The sequence below is a fragment of the Leptonychotes weddellii genome, chromosome 5 (assembly GCF_054177405.1).
Source record: "Leptonychotes weddellii isolate Sample4059 chromosome 5, ASM5417740v2, whole genome shotgun sequence".
NCBI lineage: Eukaryota > Metazoa > Chordata > Mammalia > Carnivora > Phocidae > Leptonychotes > Leptonychotes weddellii.
This window is the reverse complement of record NC_138373.1, coordinates 116,837,484-116,860,011: the sequence shown is the minus strand read 5'-3', so window position 1 is coordinate 116,860,011 and position 22,528 is coordinate 116,837,484. Positions and strand designations below refer to the sequence as shown.

At 40.5% G+C, this 22,528-nt stretch overlaps 1 long non-coding RNA gene across 1 annotated transcript; it reads right to left on the bottom strand.

Moving 5' to 3' along the window:
* Window positions 1-200: 200 nt before the first annotated feature.
* On the bottom strand, window positions 201-20,866 carry LOC145721838 (uncharacterized). The gene is made up of 3 exons (XR_014145769.1): window positions 9,954-20,866; window positions 9,727-9,781; window positions 201-222 (listed from the first exon to the last, which is right to left on the bottom strand). It is a non-coding gene; the product is annotated as an uncharacterized LOC145721838 (long non-coding RNA).
* Between the last annotated feature and the right edge of the window lie 1,662 nt (window positions 20,867-22,528).

Below are 22,528 nucleotides of genomic sequence, written 5' to 3'. Positions count from 1 at the left end.
GATCACATATACCATTTTTTTCTGGTCTTCTATTTGTGTGTGTACGTGTGCATGTTTATGTATAAATTGGGATTATTCTTTCTTAACATGATTTTGTGAGTACTTTCTTATTAAAAATCACAGCTGCACTGTATTTCATCATATAAATGTAATATATTGTACTTACTCAATTTTCCATTTTTTTATCTGGTCACAAAAATCTAAAATTCATCCAAGGTTAACCTAAGGAGTATGAAGAGAAGATTGGAGTAAAGGATAAGCTGAGAGTGGGAGGAACAGTTAAGAAGCTATTGGTAGAGGACAGCTTATATAAATTAAGGCATATTCACTCTCTAGAATAGTTTATTATATTACAGCATAACTATTGTTTCAAAGAATGATGTTGTTCCTCGTGTACTATTATGGAGTGGTCTCCCAGATATATTTTCTCTTCTCAGTCCCCTGAATTTGGAGTGTCCCAGAACTCAGTTCTCTCTTCTTCCCCATCTACATTTATTTCCTCCCTTGGCGATCTCACCCAGTCCCAGGGATTTAAATATTGTCTACATGCTAACCACCTGATGGCCTGTGGAAAGAAAGGGTATTCTATATTCAGGGGTGGATACAAGTCTTCCGAAAAAGAATTTGAAATTGTAAATAAAATATGCCTGCTCCACTCCGACGCTATCCAATAAGAGACGTTACAAGTACAAAATGCTGGTGTCCTGCTCTGAGAGGGGTCCTTGGAAGTGAGGGGCCTTGTATGCTAGAGCCTAGGCAAGGGCCTGGAGACAAGAGCAGAATGATACGATGAAGGCATCAGTAAGGGGATATCACTATTTCAAAGTCAGGGGATGGGGTGGGTGGAAAAAAATCACCCATCGATTTGGGCAATTTGTTCTTTGCTATCTATTCATTCAGATGTCTATAGAACAATAACCTGAAACTATCATTTGATTTGGCCTCCTAAAAAATGGTATATTACTCATTGTGAAAGCGGGGGAGAAAAGAGAGTTTCTGTGGGCTAATTAAAAAAATAATGCTCCTGAGACAGCAAGCAAATGTACATGATTCTTTATTCCCAATATCATCTCCAGAAATCAAAGTTTCTCTCACTGCCTCTATTGTAAGCTCTGCTTTTCAGCCAATAACACGCTCAGCTAAAATGCGCAAAGAATTCTTTCTTTCCGCATTGAAAAGCCTGGCGACTTTGATATGACTGTAGTCTGCCCCTCATTATACGTGAGTACAAACATGTAAAAAATATTTATACATCTCTCCAAGCTATAGAAAACCATTTTGGGGTCTTGAAAACAGTCTCTTTACAGATGGAGAGAATGTGAGAGAAATGCCCTCAGTGTGCTGGCTAAAACCTGCAATGTCTGCCCAGCACTGTGCTTCCTCTCATAACAGGGGATGCTCTGCTGAATGAGCCCTTGTATGTCAAAACTCAAAAAGCTCTTGTTTGCTACAGTTGAACAAAGCTCTCACAGACAGTGGGATCTGCAGGGTAGCCACCAAGTGCGTTGAACCAACGTTCCCCTCCACCACACTGCCGAATAGTTTATCGTAATGGCAGTTCTCACCTTCATGTATGGAGCCCGGTGTTCGCGGTGCTGTCCTGCACAGAGCTCCCACTGACTTCAAAGGAAATGACATAGAACAGAACCCCATGGTGTAAGGAGAAACAAGCAGCATCTGATCAGAATCAGGCCATATTTTTTTCCATTCTCTCTGTATAAATGGCTAAATTTATATACAGAATATTTAAAGGCCACCTTTCACTGCAGCAGTTTATGAATTGTCAGATGTACATACACTTATTAGGGAGCTCAACACTGAACTGCTTATGTAGGAGGGAAAGGGAGAGGGTTGTGTTGTAGAGAAATCCATCCCAGTTCCACGTTTTTCTTGGTCTACAAGACCCCCTCCCAAGAGACCAAAGTGACTGGGGCTGGCTTAGTGGCTTGTTTAACTTAAAGCTGGCCTTAAGGCAAACCTTAATGAAAAAGAAGGAAGAGACAGAGGAGAAAAAGAGGAGAGGGAGAGGGAGGAGGAAGGAGAAGGGTGGGGGGAGGTATGTTTGTTTAAATCCCTGGATAGGGAAGGTCTCTTTCTAAACTTAAAACTAAGGGGAGGAGGAGTCACTAAAGAACAGTAAATTTAACTACAAAAAAAGAAAAATTCCACATGTCAAAAATCAAAATAAGATATATTTAAATGACAAATAAAAAACTGGGGGAAAATATCGGTGACAACTTAGATAGGTAAAGGATTAATATTCTCCTGAATTTACAAAGAACTCAGGAAAGCTGATTTAAAAAAAGAAAAACACTCCCACAGCTAATATCACACTCCATGGGGAAAACCTGAAAGCTTTTCCTCTAAGATCAAGACCAAGACAAGGATGTCCACTCTTATCACTTTTATTCAACATAGTACTGGAAGTCCTAGCCAGAGCGATCAGACAAGAAAAAGAAATGAAAGGCTTCCAAATTGGTAGGGAAGAAGTAAAATTGTCACTATTTGCATATGACATGATACTACATAGAAAACCCCAAAGACTCCACCAAAAAACTATCAGAACTAATTAAATGAATTCAGTAAAGTTGCAGGATACAATTAATAAACAGAAATCTGTTGGGTTTCTATACACACATAATGAAGTAACAGAAAGAGAAATTAAGAAAACAATCCCATTTGCATTTGCATCAAGAAGAATAAAATACCTGGGAAAAATTAAACCAAAAAAAAAAAGTGCTAAAATTCCCATAGAGTAAACAAAGGATCCATACAATTCACAGAAACATAAATTTAAATGGCCAAAAAACATTTGAAAAATGTTCAGTGCTACTAATAACCAATAAAAGCAATGAAATAAAAACAATGTTTTCATTTCAAACTGGCAAATAGGAAAAATGAAATCACATATTGTAGCCTTTTCAAATATAAAATATCAGAAAATGTAACTCTTGAAAAACGCCTTTTCAAAACACCAACAAAAACAAAGTACCAAAGGCTATACATAATAAGACATGCAGAACCTAAATTTTAAAAAAATGAACTTTCTTCCTGGGCAGAAGAGCCTCATGAGGGACAGGGCCTGCTCAGGGAGGGTATTCTAGCATGATGGCAGCCTATAGGTGTCAGGAGATTAGCTACACATGGGGAGGTCAAGCAAATCAGTAGAATCCTGAGGATAATGATAGGTAAGTTTCTCACTGTGAGAGAAGAGTTGTATAAATAATGATAGGAGAAAGCTAGAATGAGCCCCGTAGTACTGGATTGAAATGGAACATGTCAGTGTGAACTCACAGTTTTCAATATAGGTAGATAGACACAAATAAATATGGATGTGAATGTGGTTTTTATCTATGTATACAAGTGAATGTATGTGAATACATATTTATGTGCATATGTATATGCATAGATTTATTTCCTAGCTCAGTCCAATGACAAGGCGGGGGAGAAGAGACACTCTGGTAACTGATCTAGTGTCTAAATAGTACCTTCTCTTCTCCACGTGGACTTTGTTCTTTGGGGAGCTCATCCATTTCCTAAGGCTTCATGCTGAAGCCTACGTCAAGATCAGACCTTTCACCTAAGCTCCAGATATTCAATGTATTCAACATTTTCAAACTGCTAATATGACTTCTGTACTTGGTTGTCTCACAAACATTTCAAACTTAACATAGTCAAAATAGAAAGTTTAATTTCCCTGTGTTCTCCCCAGGCCTCCCAAGTTCCTCCCCATTGTTCCAACTCTATAAATAACAACACAGGTCATTCACTCAGTCACTGAAGTCAGAAGTCTGGGAGTTATCCTAGCCTCCTCCCTTTCTCTTACCCTTCATAGTCTCTCCGCCAGCAAGTTCAAATTGTTCTACTTACAAAATATACCTTGAATTAATTCACTTGTCTCCATCTCTACTTGTGACCATGCTAGTTCAAGCTACCACTCCCCCTCTCCTAGATTACCGCAATAGCTGTCTAACTAATCCCTCATATCCATGGGGATCTCCTTATGTTGCATTATCAAAACAGCCAGAGTGAACCCTTAAAATGTAATTGAAGCTTGCCTTTCTCCTCCTCAAACCCTTAAAACCCTTCTAGGATTTTCCGGCCTGTTAGAACAAATCCAAGTGTCTGGCTATGGTAAAAAGACTCTGCATGATCTGGCTACCTGCCTAAGGCTTCCAACTTCATACCATGCACTTTATCCCAGCAGTTACAACTCTGCAGTCAGAGTTCCTAGAACGCACCAAGCTGTTACCCGTTTCCAGGTTTTTGCACTTGCCTTTCCTTCTGCTTGCTATGCTCTACTTTCAGCTTTTCACATGATTGTCCCCTTCTCATTCTTTAGTTCTTAGCTTAAGTGCCAGTTCCTCAAAGCAGAATTTCTTGGCCATCCTATCTAAGTAGGATCCTCTATTAGTCCCTATCACAGCCAACTGTTTATATTCTTCCTAACACCAGTTGCAATTGATTTTTTTAAATTTTGTTTTGTTTTGTTTTATGGCCAGTCTCTCTCACTAGAATATAAGCTGTATGTGGGGAGTGATCTTGTCGTTCCTGTTTTCTCTTTCATTCCCATAGCTCAGCATGGTGTCTGCTATATACCATATAGTTGATAAATTTATTTTATTTTACTTTATCTTATTTTATTTTATTTATTTGAGAGACAGAGATAGGGAGAGAGAGCATGAGCGGGGAGGAGAGGGAGAAGCAGGCCCCCCGCTGAGCAAGAAGCCCAATGTGGGGTCTCATCCCAGGACCCTGGGATCATGACCTGAGCCAAAGGCAGACACTTAACCGACTGAGCCACCCCGGCGCCCCTGTAGTTGATAAATTTTTATCAAATTCAAAAACAACTTGTAGAAATTTACTATGTATTAGATGCAAAGGATTCAGAAGTAGAACACAAAATTTCTCCAACTGGCTTACAGTCTAGACGGGAAGCAAATAAGCAATTGCAATTCTGCATGGGTAGTACTGTAATAGGGAAAGTCTCATATGGGAGAGGCCCCTAATCTGGGCTCAAGGCCAATCACAAAAGGCTTATTGGAGGTTGTGACATCGTAGTAAACCTGCTGGATAGATGAGTTAGTCAACAAAGATACAGTGGGGTAGGGCAGAGGCCAAGAATAGTATGTGCCTAGAAAGGAGGCAGACTATGGCATATTCAGGAGGCTAAATGCCTTAGGGGTGGACAGTAGAGATGAGGGTGAAGAGAATGAATGGCAAGAGATGAAGCTACAGAAATAAGGTGACATAAGGGTAAACCCCAACAAATGGTTTTTACTACATCTTGAGGGAGTGAGATGGTCAGTGGAAGGTTTCATGCAGGGAGTAACATGATCAATTTTGTGTCACACAAAGGTTATTTCGACCGCAGCATGTTTAAGGACTGGAAGTCCAACAAGGGTTAGGGGGCTAGACAGCAATCTAGGTAAAAGTCGACAGGATGACAGTGACTGAAACTAGGGCAGTAACAATGGGAATACAAAGACTAAGACTAAGACAAAAAAAAAAAAAAGAATAAGACAGACTTGGAGAGTATTTAAAAAATAGCAAGTGCAGAAACTGGCAATTCAATAAATAATTTGTTAAATGATATGAGGACAAATGGTTAGATATTTGGAGGAAGACTTAGAGCCCTACTTCAAAACTGTATCAAAATAGGGCATATCAAAATAGAAGCACGAGCAGGGGGAGTGGCAGAGGGAGAAGCAGACTCCCCACTGAGCAGGGAGCCCAATGTGGGGCTCGATACCGGGACTCCCGCATCATGACCTGAGCAAGGCAGACACTTAACCGACTGAGCCACCCAGGCACCCCTGACAATTATTTTTAAATAAATGTTTTTAGGATGTTAAAAAATGTAAGTCAAGGAATAACTTCTATTAATATTAATAATAATTTGTAAAAAGTGAGTATATAGAAAATAAAAAACATCTGGATATAAAAAAGGAGCAACCAAAGATGATTAGAATTTACATATTTTTATAGCCATTACAAACTTAATAGATGAGTAAACTCTAGACTAGATACATTTGAAGAGTGACTTTACTGAATTGGAAGACGGTGCTGAGAGATTTACCTAGAACACAGCACAGACAGCCAAAGAGCTAGCTAGCTAGCTAAAGAAAAAGCAGTTAATTAGGAAACATGAAAAACAGATTGAGAGGCTCCAGCCTACATTCAATACAAGTTCCAAAAGAATGGAGGGATGCTGGAAAAACAATATTTGAAGAAATAATAACGAAGTAATTGTAGAATTAAAACACACACACACAGTACTAAGCAGCATACATCTACAATTAATACATTACATTAAAATGAACATCATCTGGGATAAAGAGCTAATTTCAAGAGCTATTACAGAATTAATATGATGGTGGTAACACTGTAAGAAAGTGAACTTCATGAGGTTGTACTTCAGAAAACAGATTATATGGAAAAAATTAAATTTGTTTTCTATCTCATACCATACATAAATATAAACTTAAGAGGAATTAAAAACTTAAATGTGAAAAGCAAATCTATAACACTTTTATTTTTTATTTTTAAAGATTTTATTTATTTGACAGAGAGAGACACAGTGAGAGAGAGAACACAAGCAGGGGGAGTGAGAGAGGGAGAAGCAGGCCTCCCGCTGAGCAGGGAGCCCGATGCGGGGCTCGATCCCAGGATCCTGGGACCATGACCTGAGCCGAAGGCAGACGCTTAACCAACTGAGCCACCCAGGCGCCCCTCTATAACACTTTTAAAAGAAAATTTTAGGTAATATATTTATGACCTTGGGATAGGGGAGGATTTCTTAATTAAGATTTAAAAATGAGAATCATTTAAAAAGTGAATACATTTTCCAAATTTAAGAAGGAAAACTTTATTCAACCAAAAACACCATAAATAAGTGGTAAGACAATCCAAACTTTTCTTTGCAATGAAAGAACGTATTTTCAAAGCCTATATTATACCACTGGATGTCGACAAAGGGGTAAGTGTCCTCCTTGATTGCTGATTAAACCTTTCTCCCTCCCTCCTTCCTTCCTAAAACCCTCTGTTTTGATTAACATGTTATGTGACTATACCACTCACTTTGCTCCTTGTTATACTCATCCTCCTATCCTGGGACACCTGTCATTCCTTGAAGATTTTAGCTGGCAGTTCACTGTCATCCCAACACTATTCTTGTCATAATTCTTAGTGATTTCAATATCCATTTCCTGATACCGTCCTTTCAATAATCTAGCCCCTAAGTATTTGGCCTCCTCTTCTCCAGCACTGCTGTCTTCCAACTTAGCCACTCACTAACATGGTCAAATCTCTAGAACTGCACTGCTCAATCTGGTAGCTACTCGCTTCATGTTGCTTTTAATTTTAAACTTATTAAACTTAAATACAATTTAAATTTCATTTCCTTAGTTGGCCCATTTTCAGTGATCAGTAGCCATGAGTAGCAGCCATATTAGATGGTGGACATGGAAGAGTCCCATCATCAAGGAAGTTCTACTGATCTTCTCTAGATCTTCTTATTGCCCATAGCTACAACTCCTCCATAATGCCAGTATCAAGCATCACACTCTCTGACCAAGGCCTTCTACTCTTTGAGCTTATCTCTGACTCCAACAATTTGTCAAATATATTTGGACCTATAATCTATTAAATCTTCCACCATTTTATTGTTCCTTACCCTGTGCCATGTTCTACTTCCATTATTATCCAATTTAAATTCCATGATCAACCATTATGTACCTCCCCTTGTGTCGTACATCTTAAACTACCTTGTCCCTCTTACTTTTTTTTAACATGATAAATTCTAGTTAAATCTAACTTTCTGCCTGTTTCTTATCTGGATAAATCTAATTCTCTACTTAACTCTGCACCCACACCTCTGCTGCTGACTGTGGGTGGAGAAAAAAAAAAACAAAACCCACACAGTTATCACTAACCTCAAGTAGGCCCTTAATGCTACCTACCAATCATTATTGTTCACTAGTGCATTCAGTCTCCCATTCTCTTAGACTACTCATACTTTCTTCTCATTTTCAAACCTCTGACAACTTCTCCCTATTCTCACTCTCAGCTGATGACTTGCATCTTATTTAGCTGAGAAACAGAAGCAATAAGAAAAGAATTACCATCTGTTCCCACCATCACATCTACTCACCTACCTGCACTTGTGTCCATTTGCTCTGCCTTGTCACCTGTTGCTATGAACAGACTGTGTCTATGGTTCTCATGAAGACCAGTCCTCTACTCTACACTAGACCTCACCCCCTCCAGCCTATTTAGGGATCTTGGTACACCAGTTGTCTACTTTCTCTCTGGCATTCTCACTTTTTCCCTCTCTACAGGATCTTTCTTAACATCATGAAACTATGGTTTTATTTATCCCATCTTAAAAAAAACTCCCACTGACCTCAATTTTCCCACCAGTTACTCCTTCATTTCCTTCTTTCCCCTTTAAGCAAAAATCCTTGAAAGAGTAGTCCACCTGTACCCACTACTCTGACTTCTCTCCTCCCACTCTCTCTTGAATCCACACTGATCAGGTTTTTGCCCCCATACTGTATCATCAATTCTCATGTCAAGATCACCAAAGATTTCCATGTGGTTAAATTTACTGGTCAACGTCAGTCCTCATCTTGCTTGACTTATTAGCAATGTGTGTGACCAAGATGATTCCTCCTTCCTTTGTGAGACTCTTTCTTTACTTGACTTCCAACATGGTTTTCTCCCTACCTTACTATTTGCTCCTTCTCAGACTCTTTTGTTGGTTTTACCTTATCTCTGTGACCTCTGAACATTGAAATAGCTCAGCCTTTGGATTTCTTCTCTTCAATGTCTATACTCACTTTGTGGTAGTTTGAACCATGGTTTACAACAATTTGCTCCCTCCCTTCTATAAGGATTGTACATCCACACTTTTGGATTTGTCTTGAAATGCCTCTTCAGTGCACAATATACATCTTTGTCTCATTGCAGGGCTGGGCTATGTGACTTTCTTTGGCCAATGAATGGAATAGAATGTAAGCGTGTGGTGTATGCCACATACAAAGAGAAGCTTTAAATTGGATTGCATTGTTTAGGTTGGCCTTTCTTGCTTCTGCCCTTTGCCACGAGTGTGGCATGTGCCAGATAGTGGCTGTTTCTTCAGCTTAGGGCTCAGATTAGAATACACTTGAATCAGACATAGCTGGCTCACAGCCTAGAGTAGAGTCATAATCAATTTGCCACCCATATGTAACAAGAGCAAGAAATAAATGTTACTCTAATCCACTGAGATTTGGGGGTGGTTTGTTACTCCAACAATGTTGACTAGTAAAAATCCCTTTAAATTCTCCTGAATGCCTGTTTCATATGTCCAGTTGCCAACTGGGCACCTCCACTTGAATGTCTATGAGGCAATTCAACCACAAGAAGTCCAAAAATGAGCTCCTAATCTTCTCTACCAAATGTGATCTTCTTGAAGTTTTTTCATTATTAACTAATAAAAACTCTAACCTTCTAGGATAAAAAAAATAAGAAAACAAAACAAACCTAAAGTCATCCCTGATTTCTCACTTTTGCTTTTATTCCATGCCCAATTTATCAACAAATCCTGTTAGTTCTACTTTCAGAATAAATCAAGATTCTGAAAACTTCTCACTACCTTTACTGGTACCACCTTAGCCCATGCTATTACCATTTTTGCCTGTTTACTGTTATTGTCATACCAATCCCCACCGAAGGGTTGGTTACCTTTGCTTTCTCCATCCACAGTCTCTGGTCCTAAGCATCACTAGAGAAAGTTCCTCTAGAATAGAAAAACAAAAATCATTCAATAACTACCCAACAAATGCTACCCAACCTCAGCTGGGTCACAGTTACTCATAAGTTATCTTTTAATTTTTTCTAATCACTTTTTACCACCTCAGTAACACCTCAGTCCATGATCTTCCACCTGGATTATTTTGAAAGCCACTCACTTTTCTTCTGCTCTTGTGCCCCACAGTGGGCCTTTTAAACCAGTAAGTCAGGGCGCCTGGCTGGCTCAGTTGGTAGAGCATGCAATCTTGATCTCAGGGTTGTGAGTTTGAGCCCCACATTGGGTGTAGAGTACTTCAAAGAAATAAAATCTTTAACCAAACAAACAAACAGTAATCAGATTGGGTCATTTTTTTGCTCAAATCTTTCCTTTCCTCAAATGGCTTATCACCTCACTGAGAGTAAAAGTCAAGTCCTTGTAATGGTCCACAACATCTTTTACATGCTGCACATACATTTTCCCCACCTTACTGCTCCAATCTCATCTCTTTGTGACTCATTTTTGGCCCCACTGGCCTCCCTGTTGTTCCCTGCACCAATCATTTATGCTCCAACTCCAGGGCCCTTGCATTTGTTGTTCTAAGATGTTCTTCCACCAAATATCTCTGGGTCCTGTTTCCCCACCTTCCTCAGGTTTGACTCAAATGTTGGTCTTCCAGTGAAGCTTTCCTTGACCACCCTATTTTAAGTTGTAATCCTTCCCCAGAACTCCCTATCCCCCTTCCCTGCTTTATTTCTGCCTATAGCATTTATCCCAGGGTATGTAAAATCCAATATACATAAACTTCACTTATTTATTGTGTTTACTGTTTCTCTCCCTATACTAGAATATATGCCTCATGAACTAAGAGGGGTTTTTTTCTGTCTTGTTCACTGCTGTATCCTCTAAGTGCACTAAGTGCTCAATAAATATTTGTTGAGAGAATCAGTGTAACTAACAAAGGGTAATATGCATAATATATAAGTGCTCCTACATGTCCAAGAAAACATAAAAATAACCAACAGAGGGGTGCCTGGGTGGCTCAGTCAGTTAGGCATCCAGCTCTTGATTTCAGCTCAGGTCATGATCTCAGGGTCATGAGATCGAGCCCCGCATGGGGCTCCATGCTGGGTGTGGAGCCTGCTTAGAATTCTCTCTCTCCCTCTCCCTCTGCCTCTCCCCCTGCTCTCATTCTCTCTCTCTCTATTTCTCAAAAAACAAAACAACAACCCACAAAAAACAACCAGCTGAAACATTAAATGAGGATATGAATAATGACCTCACAGAAGAAACACATAATCAGTAAACAAGAAACAGGACTCAACCTCAAGTGATCAGTGAATTAAGCAGGGTGAGATATCTTTTCGTAACCATCAGATTGCCAAAAATTTTAGAAGTCTTACAATACCAAGCATTGGCAAGGATAGGGAGCATCAGTAACTCTCACACACCTGCTGGTACAACTTTGGAGATGTGAAATATCTAGTAAATACTGGCAATACACATACCCTTTACCCAGCAATTCCAGTCCTAGATATAAACCCAAGAAGTATGTGCTAGCAAGTCTTTTTATGGGCAACATGTAAGAGAGTCTTCATGTCAGCATTGTTAAAATAGCCCTAAACTAGAAATTCAAATGTCCATTAATAGAATAAATACATAAATTTGGTACATGCAAACAATGGAGCATTTTATAGCAACGAAAATGAATGAACTATAGCCAAACAAGAACACAAAGACTAGATTCCTGATCCACAGAAACTGTGAGATAATATTTGTTGTTTGTGAGATAATGTTTATTGTTATCCGCCATTAAGTTTTGGAGTAATGTTGTATACAGACATGAGTAAGTAATACAAAAATGGTGGTATTGGTAGGGCTTAATAGAATTACTTAGGGGAATTTTTAAAAATTATTAATACCTGCACTCTGCTATGCTGGTATATCCCACAAATCCTGCACACAAGGACATGGGAGGATATCCTATCACTCCCACATGTCTATGGAACAGTTTGACAATCATCTAGTAGATCTGAAAAGGTTGCTATTTCTTTTTCTCCCAAAACTCTAATAAAAATGAGAACTTAAAAATTACAACCATCAAGTACAACAGAATGTAAAATGAGGCAAGAGTAGATGAGAGATATCAACATAATCTTCAGAAATGAAAAGCATATGGAGAAGTAGTAACTGTTGGGTTTTACCTTCTCCATTCTGCAATGTGCCTGCAGAGCAGGAAGCCTAGGAGAAAGATCCTTATTCCTGCCACAGAATCTTAGAAGTCTCAGGTATATTCCCTTTTAATGCCCTTGCCCTACTGTGGTATGGATTATCTTGATCAGCAACTACTCTAATGCTTACGGTGTACAGAGGCTGGTTGGAAAGTTAAAAAAAAATGCAGACTGTTTTATATCTTAGTTTTCAGGATATGAATTAGGTTCCAAAAATGAAATGTACTTGTATTAGATCTGGAAGGTAGAAATTAGGGGCAGGTCATCTTCTTGTTCCTTTGACCGTTGCTTCTGGCCAGCATGGGTATGGAGACAATGAGTTTTTCTGCTAAATTCTAGGTCCTAGATTTGAGAATGTGGAGATACAGCTGCAGCATGGCAATGGTGGCTTCATGAGCCTTGGGACACAGGTACTAAATTTAGTCTGTTTCACCCCCTGGAGGCCTAGCCTTGCCTCCTTTCCAAGCTCTTCCAGTGAATTTGGAAGCTCCTTATTAGTTGAATTAGATCTCTCTCTGATGGAAAAAAAAATCTAGATTGGCTTCTGTTTCCTCTAATGAACCATGACTGATATACTCATTCTTACAGAATAAAGGAGGTTTACAATCTGGAGAGGTGCCAAAATGGTACTAAAATATCACTCCATGGATTATTTGCTGATTGCAAGTGAAAAAAAATGTAATTTAACTGTGGGGAGCTCTGGCTGTTGCCTCCCTAACCCAGTAATAAATGTTAGCATCACTAAAAGTGGACAATCAGAAGTAATGTGCCAAAAATGTGATGTAATATAAAGTACATAACACCAGCTATGCATTTTCCTGACAAAAATGTTTAACTTGAATTGAAATCAGCCTTTATATTTCATCTCCAGTTTACAGGAAATTTAGGGGTAAATGAACATGTTAAATGACACCAAAAAAGAAACAATCAGACCAATCCAGAAGATGGGACAAAGCTAGGGACAATGGGCCCAATTCAACAATTCAATGACATAAAAAAGAGGGAGGGGAGCACCGTTGACATCAAAAGAAAATTAAACCACACAAACCTGAGCAACACATGGTTTTTATTTGAATCCTGGCTTGAAAAAAAAAAACCGTACAACACATTTTTTGAAACCATTGAGAAAATATGAATATGGTCTGTTACATAATATGAAGATATTATTATTAGTTTTAATTATGATAATGATATTGTTTTTAAGAGAAGCGTTTTAAAGTATTTAGGAGTGAAATGTCATGATGTCTATAATTTAATTTAAAATACTTCATGAAAAGAAAGATGAAGAAGAAATGGCCAATTGTTCAATCAAGGAGCAAGTATATTGGTAGCTATTATGGTATTCTACTTTTCTTTTTTTTTTTGAGATTTTATATTTAAGTAATCTCTACACCCAACATGGGGCTTGAACTTACAACCTCGAGATCAAGAGTTGCACGCTGTACTGACTGAGCCAGCCAAGCACCCCTTCACTTTCCTTTATATTTGAATATTATAATAAAACTAAAAATAAACTTAGTGGTAGAAATAAAGTGATGAACTCATAGGTTGAGGCAGTAACTGAGTCAAGGCTGCTTTTACTGTGGACATATTTGTAAGCTGAAGGGAAGAAGGCAATACAGAGAGAGAGGGAGGAACTGGAGTGAAGTCAAGAGGTGGGACAGAACGGATTGTAAGGACATGTGAAGAGTTTGAACCCAGAAAGGAAGACCAGCACCTATTCCTCTGAGACAAGGACAAAAAATAATGAGTGAAGAGATGACAGCATTCTAAAGTGGAGACAGCGAAATGGGAGCATCCTTCTGCTGGAGGAAGACTAAGGATAGACCAAGGATAGACCAAGGATAGTGAAGGTAGCTGTGGGGACTTAAGGAGGATGAGAAAGTTCTGGAAATGATATTGGATAAATTCTTTAGAGATACATTCCTGAAGAGAGGTGTTACCTCTCTTATGAAGTTAGACAGCATCCATTTATAAGTGAAGCAAATCAGGATGATTTTATGATTTCCTTCAGGCATGTTCATCAACCGGGGAATGGAAGAAAGAGCAGAGAATACTAAATTTGCCCTAAAGTGGAGGAAGGGAAAGTGGGACAATCCCACAAATCAAATAGATGAGTGTGGGTGTTTCTAGGTTTTTAGTAAGGCCATACCCAACTAGCTGCTCATAAGAAGCCCCCTGTATGGAACTTTGAGTAAGACTGGATGAGTATTAACACACTAGGACAAGAAAGGCTGAAAGGGATAGGAAGTCATGTTTGCTCTCAAGGATGGTATAATAGGAGTGAAGATGTGGGACAAGCAGAGGGAATGAAAAGTTGTAGTCAAGACAGGAAACACAGAGGGTGAGAGTTTGGGGATTATAAAATTCCAAGTGGTGTTGAGGTCCCATGTGTGACCACCCAGATGTGTAACTGAAGTAGAAACTAGTCGGCCAAGTTATTAGATGAAAATGAACATGGATGTAGTAGGCAGCCTCTGAGACAGCCCCTGAAGATCCCCCCTCCCATTACTCACACCCTGGTCTAATTCTCTCCCTTTGATTATAGACTGGACCTACTGACTTACTTTTTTTTTTTTTTTTTTTAAGATTTTATTTATTTATTTGAGAGAGAGAAAGTGCACAGAGCAAGAGGGAGAGAGAGCACCAGCGGGGCCGAGGGGTACAGGGAGAAGTAGAAGCCGACTCCCCACCAAGCAGGGAGCCTGACGCTGAGCTCGATCCCAGGACCCTGAGATCACGACCCGAGCTGAAGGCAGACGCTTAACCGACCAAGGCACCCAGGAGCCCCTTTACTGACTTACTTTTAACTAATAAAATAAGGCAAAGAATAATGAGCTATCACTTCTGAGATTAGGTTACAAAAAGACTGGCTTCCATCTCACCTGCCCTCTCTTGCTTTTTCATCTGTTTGTTCTATATGAAGCCAGCTGCCATGTTGTGAGCCGCCCAGTGGAGAGACCAACCAGGCAAGGAACTCAGGAAGCCTTCTATCCAACGGCCCATGAAGACATGAGTCCTACCAACAACCACATGAGTGAGCTTGGAGTGACTCCTCCCCAGCCAAGCCTTAGATGACTAAAGTCCAGTTGACACCTCATTGCACCCTGTGAGAGTCCCTGAGCAGAGGATCCAGATAAGTCTTACCCAGGGGCACCTGGGTGGCTCAGCTGATTAAGCATCCCACTCTAGATTTCCACTTGGGTCATGACCTCAGGGTTGTAAGATCAAGCCCCACATCGGGCCCTGTGCTGGACATGAAGCCTGCTTGGGATTCTCTCTCTCCCTCTGCCTCTGCTCCCCCATCCCCTGATCTCTCTCTGGCTCTCTCTTTAAAAAAAAAAAAAAAAAAAGTCTTGCCCAGATTCCTGATGCACAGAAACCGTAAGATAATAAGTATTGTTTTAAGGTGATAAGTTGAGGTGATTTTATATGCAACCATAGATAACTAATACAATGGATGTTGATGTCTGAAGAAGGACAGAGGACAAGCTAGAAAGGAAAACCATGCAGCCAGGAGCAGTAGGCCTCCTAAAGACTTAAAGCAGAGCTTCTCCAATGTTCATGATGCCTACAAATCACTTGCGGGTCATGTTAAAGTTCAGATTCTGATTCAGCATTTCTGGGGCTTGAGGTAGGTAAACAGGAGTTAGGAGAATCCGAAACAATATGCTTGTGGAAGCGGTCAAACTGTTCACTAAAATAAAGAGGCAGATTAAGGCATATATAAGCTAGGGCCTACAGGGAGGCCAGGGAATAATAATAGAAGGATCAGATAAGCAGATCAGTCTGGGTGAAAACATAATGCACTGAGTATTGCCTAAGACTATCTTTTATGGGTTCTCCACAGTATGGTGTTTGGACAGGTCTCTCATGGTTAGGGAATAGGATTCTCTCTGTCTCTCTCTCTCTCTTAGTACCTACCTCTATTTAATAAAAACTGATTTAGAAAGGCCATTAGGGTAGATGGAGAAATAACTCATTCATTTAACAACCCTAAACTGAGCACTTATTATGTGCTAGGCATTGAGCAACAAAGTAGATGAGAGAGGCCCTGTCCCCATGATGGAAACAGCAGAGGAGACAGATGTATCAAGAATTACTGGAATACAAGTTGATTGGCCTTATAATAGAGGTATGAAAGTATGGTAGCCTGACCAAGGAAGTGATTAATTTCTCCCAAGAACCCAGAGGTAAAAGAAGGTTCAAAGAACAGGTGAGGTGTGCCCTGGGCCTTTAGCGGAGTACACGTTGAAAGGTAGTCAGGGAATTCTAGGTAGATTGGTTTGTAAATAAAACTTTCTCAGAACCCTTCCTTGTACCAGTAGCTGATGCTCACACAGCAACAGACTTCTAATCTTTGTTTGGTTTCCTTTGTGGGAAGAGAACTTGCAAACTGTCCAACATAAATATTGCCCCCCTTGGCTGCTATATTTCTCATTGTCAATGATTAAATTGATTTTCTGATACAAATTAGACTCACATGAGTTTGGGATGCAAGAGCCAGTTCTTCTCAGGGCCTGAGCAAGCCAGGATCAAGCCAAGATTGAGTGACCCAGATTTACAAGGACAGAAAACGCAGATAACCTAGAAGGGCAACATCTTTTCTGACCAACCCCCCACTCCCCCTCTGTACACAGTGAATGACAAACCTAGAGGACACAAGGATGCTAACATTGTTTACCGAAAGGTACAAAAGGCAAATACTGTAAGACTTAGGGTTGGGGTAAGAACCTTGAAAGAAAGCTAGCCAGAGACCTAATGAACATATTTGAATAGATACAGAATTGGGGGTACTGCAGTCATTTGTGTGCATCAACAGCGAGCCCTTGGTACCATGCTTTTATGCTTTTGGCCACAGCAAAGACCAATAAAGAGAAGAGAGCTTGCTGAACTGTTCCTGAAGCCTCTTTGAAATTGTACAGAAGGTCAGTTTGACATCACACACTAATGTTCTGCTTGATCAAGTCTGACCAGTTTTTCTCTCAGTTAATAGGGCAGTGCTTTCCCTGCTCTGTGATTTCCCACTGGCCTTGAACTGCTGTGGTAGCAGCAGGGACAGATGGAACCCCAAGCCAAGGGTGCATGTGCCTACCTGGGCACCCTCAGTGAAGGCGCCCTGGGCGGCCACGCCCTGCCCCGGCTCCAACTTGAATTGAGTCAAACACAGCCATCCCAACATAAAACTGTCACCGTGTCCTTGGCCCGCCCCCTTGTATTGAAGTCTTAAGGTTTTGAGTTCCACGACTCGTTTTTCTCTTCACAGTATAAAATTCTATGTGAGAGTCCTCAGAAGAAAATTCCAAAGGCATTATTTTTCCCCACTGAAATGTTTATGTCACACTTGAACAGCAGATCTGATTCACATACAGCGTCAAACATTTCATTACTTTTTGTTACTGCTCGGTCTTTGTCAGTATGCGCATGTGTATTTTTAGAGAGTTGAAATCAGGGTGTTCATTATCCTGTTTATTAAATTGATTTCACATTTGCCACCTTTAGACACAGACACAGAGACACACACTCGTGCCTCAGGGTAGGCCAGATTCTTATCATTTAAAGCAGGTACAGAGTATTCCAGTGTAGTGAGAGGGCAGGATTTGCTTAGCCCTGTCCTTTATTATTGCGTTTTGGTTTGTTCTCAGTTTTGAATATTGTGAATAAAGCTATTATGTACATCCTTGTCCAAATTGCCCTTTTTTCTCTTAGGTTATTGACTTGGAACATATTTCCCCAAGGAAGGAGCCAATGGGTAAACAGTGAGGAATCACTGAAGGATTACAAGCAGAAAAAGGGCATGTCATATTTTCATCTTTAAAACATCTGTCCAGGGAGGGTAATATGTATTCCAGGGTTCTTATGAACACTAAGTGAGGTCAAGAAGTTGAAGGAAGAGTAAAGAAATTGTGCAGACACAGATCATTCTACTCAGAATGTTCTCAGGAAGTCTACCTATCAGAGTCTAATCATAGTTAGCTGCAGATCATCCATGGATTGCATCACACAATCACACACTCAAAGTGTTTTTCTTGGGTTCTTATTTTATCTCTGTATGCTGAGGACAATACAGCGCCACAAGAAGCAGTGGATCCCAACAAATACCCATTAAAAAACAGACCTGTCCTTTGTCTCATGGGTAAGCACCTGTTTCAGGAACCCAAACCAACCTCAGAAGCAGGAAAGTGGCCTCCTCTGAAGCATGACAACTTCTGTGACCTGATAAAGAGAAAGGAGACATTATCTAGTCTAGACATTGGCTTAAGGGCAGCTCCTCACATTTCTCTTCTCTCTTTTCATTTTATTCATTGTAATCCTCTTATTCTATTTAAGTCCTGTTTTTTGCTTCTCTCTCTGCTCTTAAGCACTCAAAATGCTCTGGCTTCACCACCTCTGGGCTCTGTGTTCTATCTGAAGAGGTGATCTTGATGGTCTCTTCTGGCCGTTGGAGCTCTGAGATCGGGGGCTCTGTAGTTCTGCCCACTCTCTGGACGGCAAGGCCTGGTCTGGCTCCAACCTCGGTATTCTCACACCATGAACCCCTGGCTCTTCAGGTAACTCTGTCAAGGTGCGGCATCGGAATCACCTAAAAACATGCTAAAATGCAGGGTCCTGGCTCCAGGCCTGTGGAATCAGAGTCTCAGGAGCGACGCTGGAGGAAGCTGGGTTGTTATTGTTGTTTTAATAAAAGGCAAACATGTATTCAACAAACATGGCCACCGCCTTAAAGGAACACCTATCCCTGCAAATCCCTTCACTCCTTACCTTCCCAGTCATTAGCTCTTCTTCTTCAAGGTTCTGCTTTCTGAAACAGGTCAAAACAGTCACAGCAGAGTCACATCAAAGACGACAGGTTCAAATGATAGGACTGGCATCAGAGAGACGCACAAGGGAGAAGGCCTTTTCAATCCCACTTATTCCAGTCCTACCTGCTCTGCAGTTGCCTAATCTATACCATTAAGGCTGGCACTAAATGTGACATTGGACGACTGTCATAGGTAGAAGTGTGTCTCCCCCATACCCCACCCCAAATTCACATGCTGAAGCCCTAGCTGCCAGCATCTCAGAATGTGACCTTATTTGGAAATAGGGTCTTCACAGATATAATTAGTTAAGATGAGGTAATACTGGAGTAGGGCAAGCCTCTAATCCAAGACGACTGGTGTCTATAAAAAGGGAAAATTTAGACACAAAGAGATAAGCACGCAGGGAGAACACCATGTGAACATAAAGGTTAAGATTAAAGTGATGCCGGGCGCCTGGGTGGCTCAGTCGTTAAGCGTCTGCCTTCGGCTCAGGTCATGATCCCAGGGTCCTGGGATCGAGCCCCGCGTCGGGCTCCCCGCTCAGCGGGAAGCCTGCTTCTCCCTCTCCCACTCCCCCTGTTTGTGTTCCCTCTCTTGCTGTGTCTCTCTCTGTCAAATAAATAAATAAAATCTTAAAAAAAAAAAAAAAGATTAAGGTGATGCATCTATGAGGTCAGAATGCCCCAGACTGCCAACAAATCACCAGATGCCAGAAGAGAAGCACGGGACAGATCCTCTCTCCCAGCCTTAGGAGGAATCCACACTGCCAACATCTTGATTTCTCTCTTCTAGCTTCCAGAACTGGAAGACAATACATTTCTGTTGTTAAGCCATTCAGTTTGTGGTGCTTTATGGCAGCCCTTTGCAAACGAACACCGAGACCTTCGTTACATTCCTGGCTTGGTCACGGGGACCTTAGGCTATCACTCTAGCTCCTCTGGGCTGCCATCTCATCAGAAAGACAGGAAATATGTTGTGTTCAACAATGAGATCTGTGTGACAGCACCTGTGAAGCACTGACTGTTAGTGAAATTATCATTCACCAAGTGGCCAGTTGGGGAACTGCTTTGGGAAGACCATAAAAGAATTCCTTGATAACCAAGAATGATCTTTACTATATAAAGACAGCACCAGATATGTAGGTGCCTTCAGTTAGCCAAAATGTGTGGTTAGTACAGAAGAATTCCCTGTGCTCCGGTCCAGAGCCAACCCCTCCACTTGTATATCAGATTGTACCCCTTCTCGCCTGGTCAAGAACATCACTCCTGCATTCTCTCCTTTCCCGATTACTCCATCTTGACGTCCTTTGCCGAAACCTCTTTTTCTCCCAACTTATTAATGTTGGCATGCTCAAAGGCTCAGTCCCCAGACCTCTTCTCTATCCACACTCATTTCCTTAGTGATCTCATTCAGCCTTTGGCTTTAGATACCATCTGTATGCCAACAACTCCCACATTTATAACTCCAGCCCAGACTTTTTTCCCCTGAACTCCAGATTTGTATATCCAACAACTTGCAGCCTTCTCCATCTTGATGATCATAGGTATCTAACTCATCTGTTTTTTTTTCTTTCTTACACACCATGTCTAATCCATAGCAACTCCAATGGACTCTACCCACTAATGCTACCCAAAATCTGACTACTTCTCATCACTTCCACTATTACAACCTAGTCTATGTCAGCATTGTCTCTCTTTCTGATAAATGAAATTGTGTTCTATCTGGTTTCCCCCTTTCCACTCTTGCTTTCATACAATCAGCTCACAACACAGCAGTCAAAGTGATCTGGTTATAACATGAGAGAACATGTCACTCCTTTGCTCAAAACCCTCTAATAGAGACCCATGTCATTCAGAATAAAAATCCTACAGTGTAAAAGTAGAAGTCTCTACAGTGGCCTACAGGTCCTTGTTCCTTCTCCCATCTTCCACAATCCCCTCCCCACCCCACTGCTCCAGCCACCCTGGCTTCCTGATATTCTTCAAACATACCAAACACACTCCTGTGTGGCTGTTTCCTTTGTCTGGTGTGCTCTTTCCCTAGACGTTCACTTGGCCAATCCTTTCAACTCCTTCAAGCTTTGCTCAAATGTTACCTTCTCAATAAGGCCTACCCGGACTATTCTATTTAAAATTGCAACCAGCTCCCAACAGTTCCAATTCCTCTTATTCTGCTCTCCTTCTTTTTCTAGAACACCAATAGACTCCTAGCATACACTATGTACCATACTTATTCATTATGTCTATTGCTAATTATCTATCTCTCCACACTAGAATACAAGTTCCATGAGGGCACGAATCTTTGTTTTGCTCACTGATCTATTTCAATCTCCAAGAACAGTGCCTATCACATAGCAGGCACTCAATAAATATTTGTTGAATAAATGAAAGATTAAGAAAATAGGAATTTATATTTCTCTTTAAAAAGGATGTCTTATTTTTTTGGTGCAAATTCTCATCCTGAATTGAAAGCTAAAGGACTCATCTGTCAAGTTCCCAGTGAGTGGTTTGGCAATTATATCAACTACAGGCAGGTCCTCTTAGGTCGATAGACACCTGAGGCTATTTATTTTATTGGTGAAAGCTTGGTGTGAGAGCATTTTGGTCCAGTTCACGAAAACAGCAGTGTTCTAACCAGCAGCTCCAATAAATCTTACACATTCTTGAGCCCATAAGTCCTGGCCTCTTGCCTCTCTACACATCCATTCATCCAACTAAGAAGAACTTCTTGTTGGAGCACACAGGAGCACTTGATTAGTAAAAGCAATGGGAAGGAACACAATCTTCTTCCTTTTCTGCCCTGGGGACAAAACTTTACAGTGACTAGATCTTTGCTCAGTACATACAGCATGTGATGAGAAAGATTTTGCATCTCTTTCCACAAATACTGGATGGCTTGCCCAATGTCCAGAGACAGATAAAGTAAACACATGGAGCCATACACTGATACAGTCTTATTCCAAGACAAGCTGTGTTTACCTCCGGGATTGTCAGTTAGTACAGGGCCATCAAAATCCAGAGAGACTAGTAGGCTGAGAGACGATTCATCCAAAAGAGTGTGTTGCCCATAATTTTCTGATTTCAATCTTCCTATCTATACCTCTTGCTTGTCCCTTGCTCCATTACACTAGCAGTCTCTTGTAACTGGGACTATGGCTTATTAATTCATGAACTCTGAAGCCAAATTGTGTGGGTTGAGTCCCAGCATTAGCACATACCAGCTGTATGAGCTTGGACAAGTTATTTAACCTTTCTGTGCCTTGATTTTCTAGACTGTTAAATGAGCATAATAACATTACCTGCCTCATGGGATTGTTGTAAGGATGAAGTGAATTAATATATATTTACATATAAAAATCACTTAGCACAACATCTGGCATGTAGGAAGTTATGAATATATATACTATAAATATGTATTCATATGTGTGTATATACGTATACATGTGTGTCCTCATTTATGTAATTAGAAGCATTTTGTACCTCGGTGAGGTGACAGAAATTATCTAAGATTGTCTTTCAATGTAACCCCTGCATTAGAATCATGAATGAGCCAGCCGTTTGCTGAAAAGATTCTAATAAGATGTTAGGGAGAAGGGTTGAAGCTTAAACCCCAATGTGATTATATTTGGAGATAGGGCTTTTAGGAGTTAATAATATTAAATGAGGTCATAAGATTGGGGTCCTAATCTCATAGGATTGATAGCTTTATAAGAAGAGGAAGAG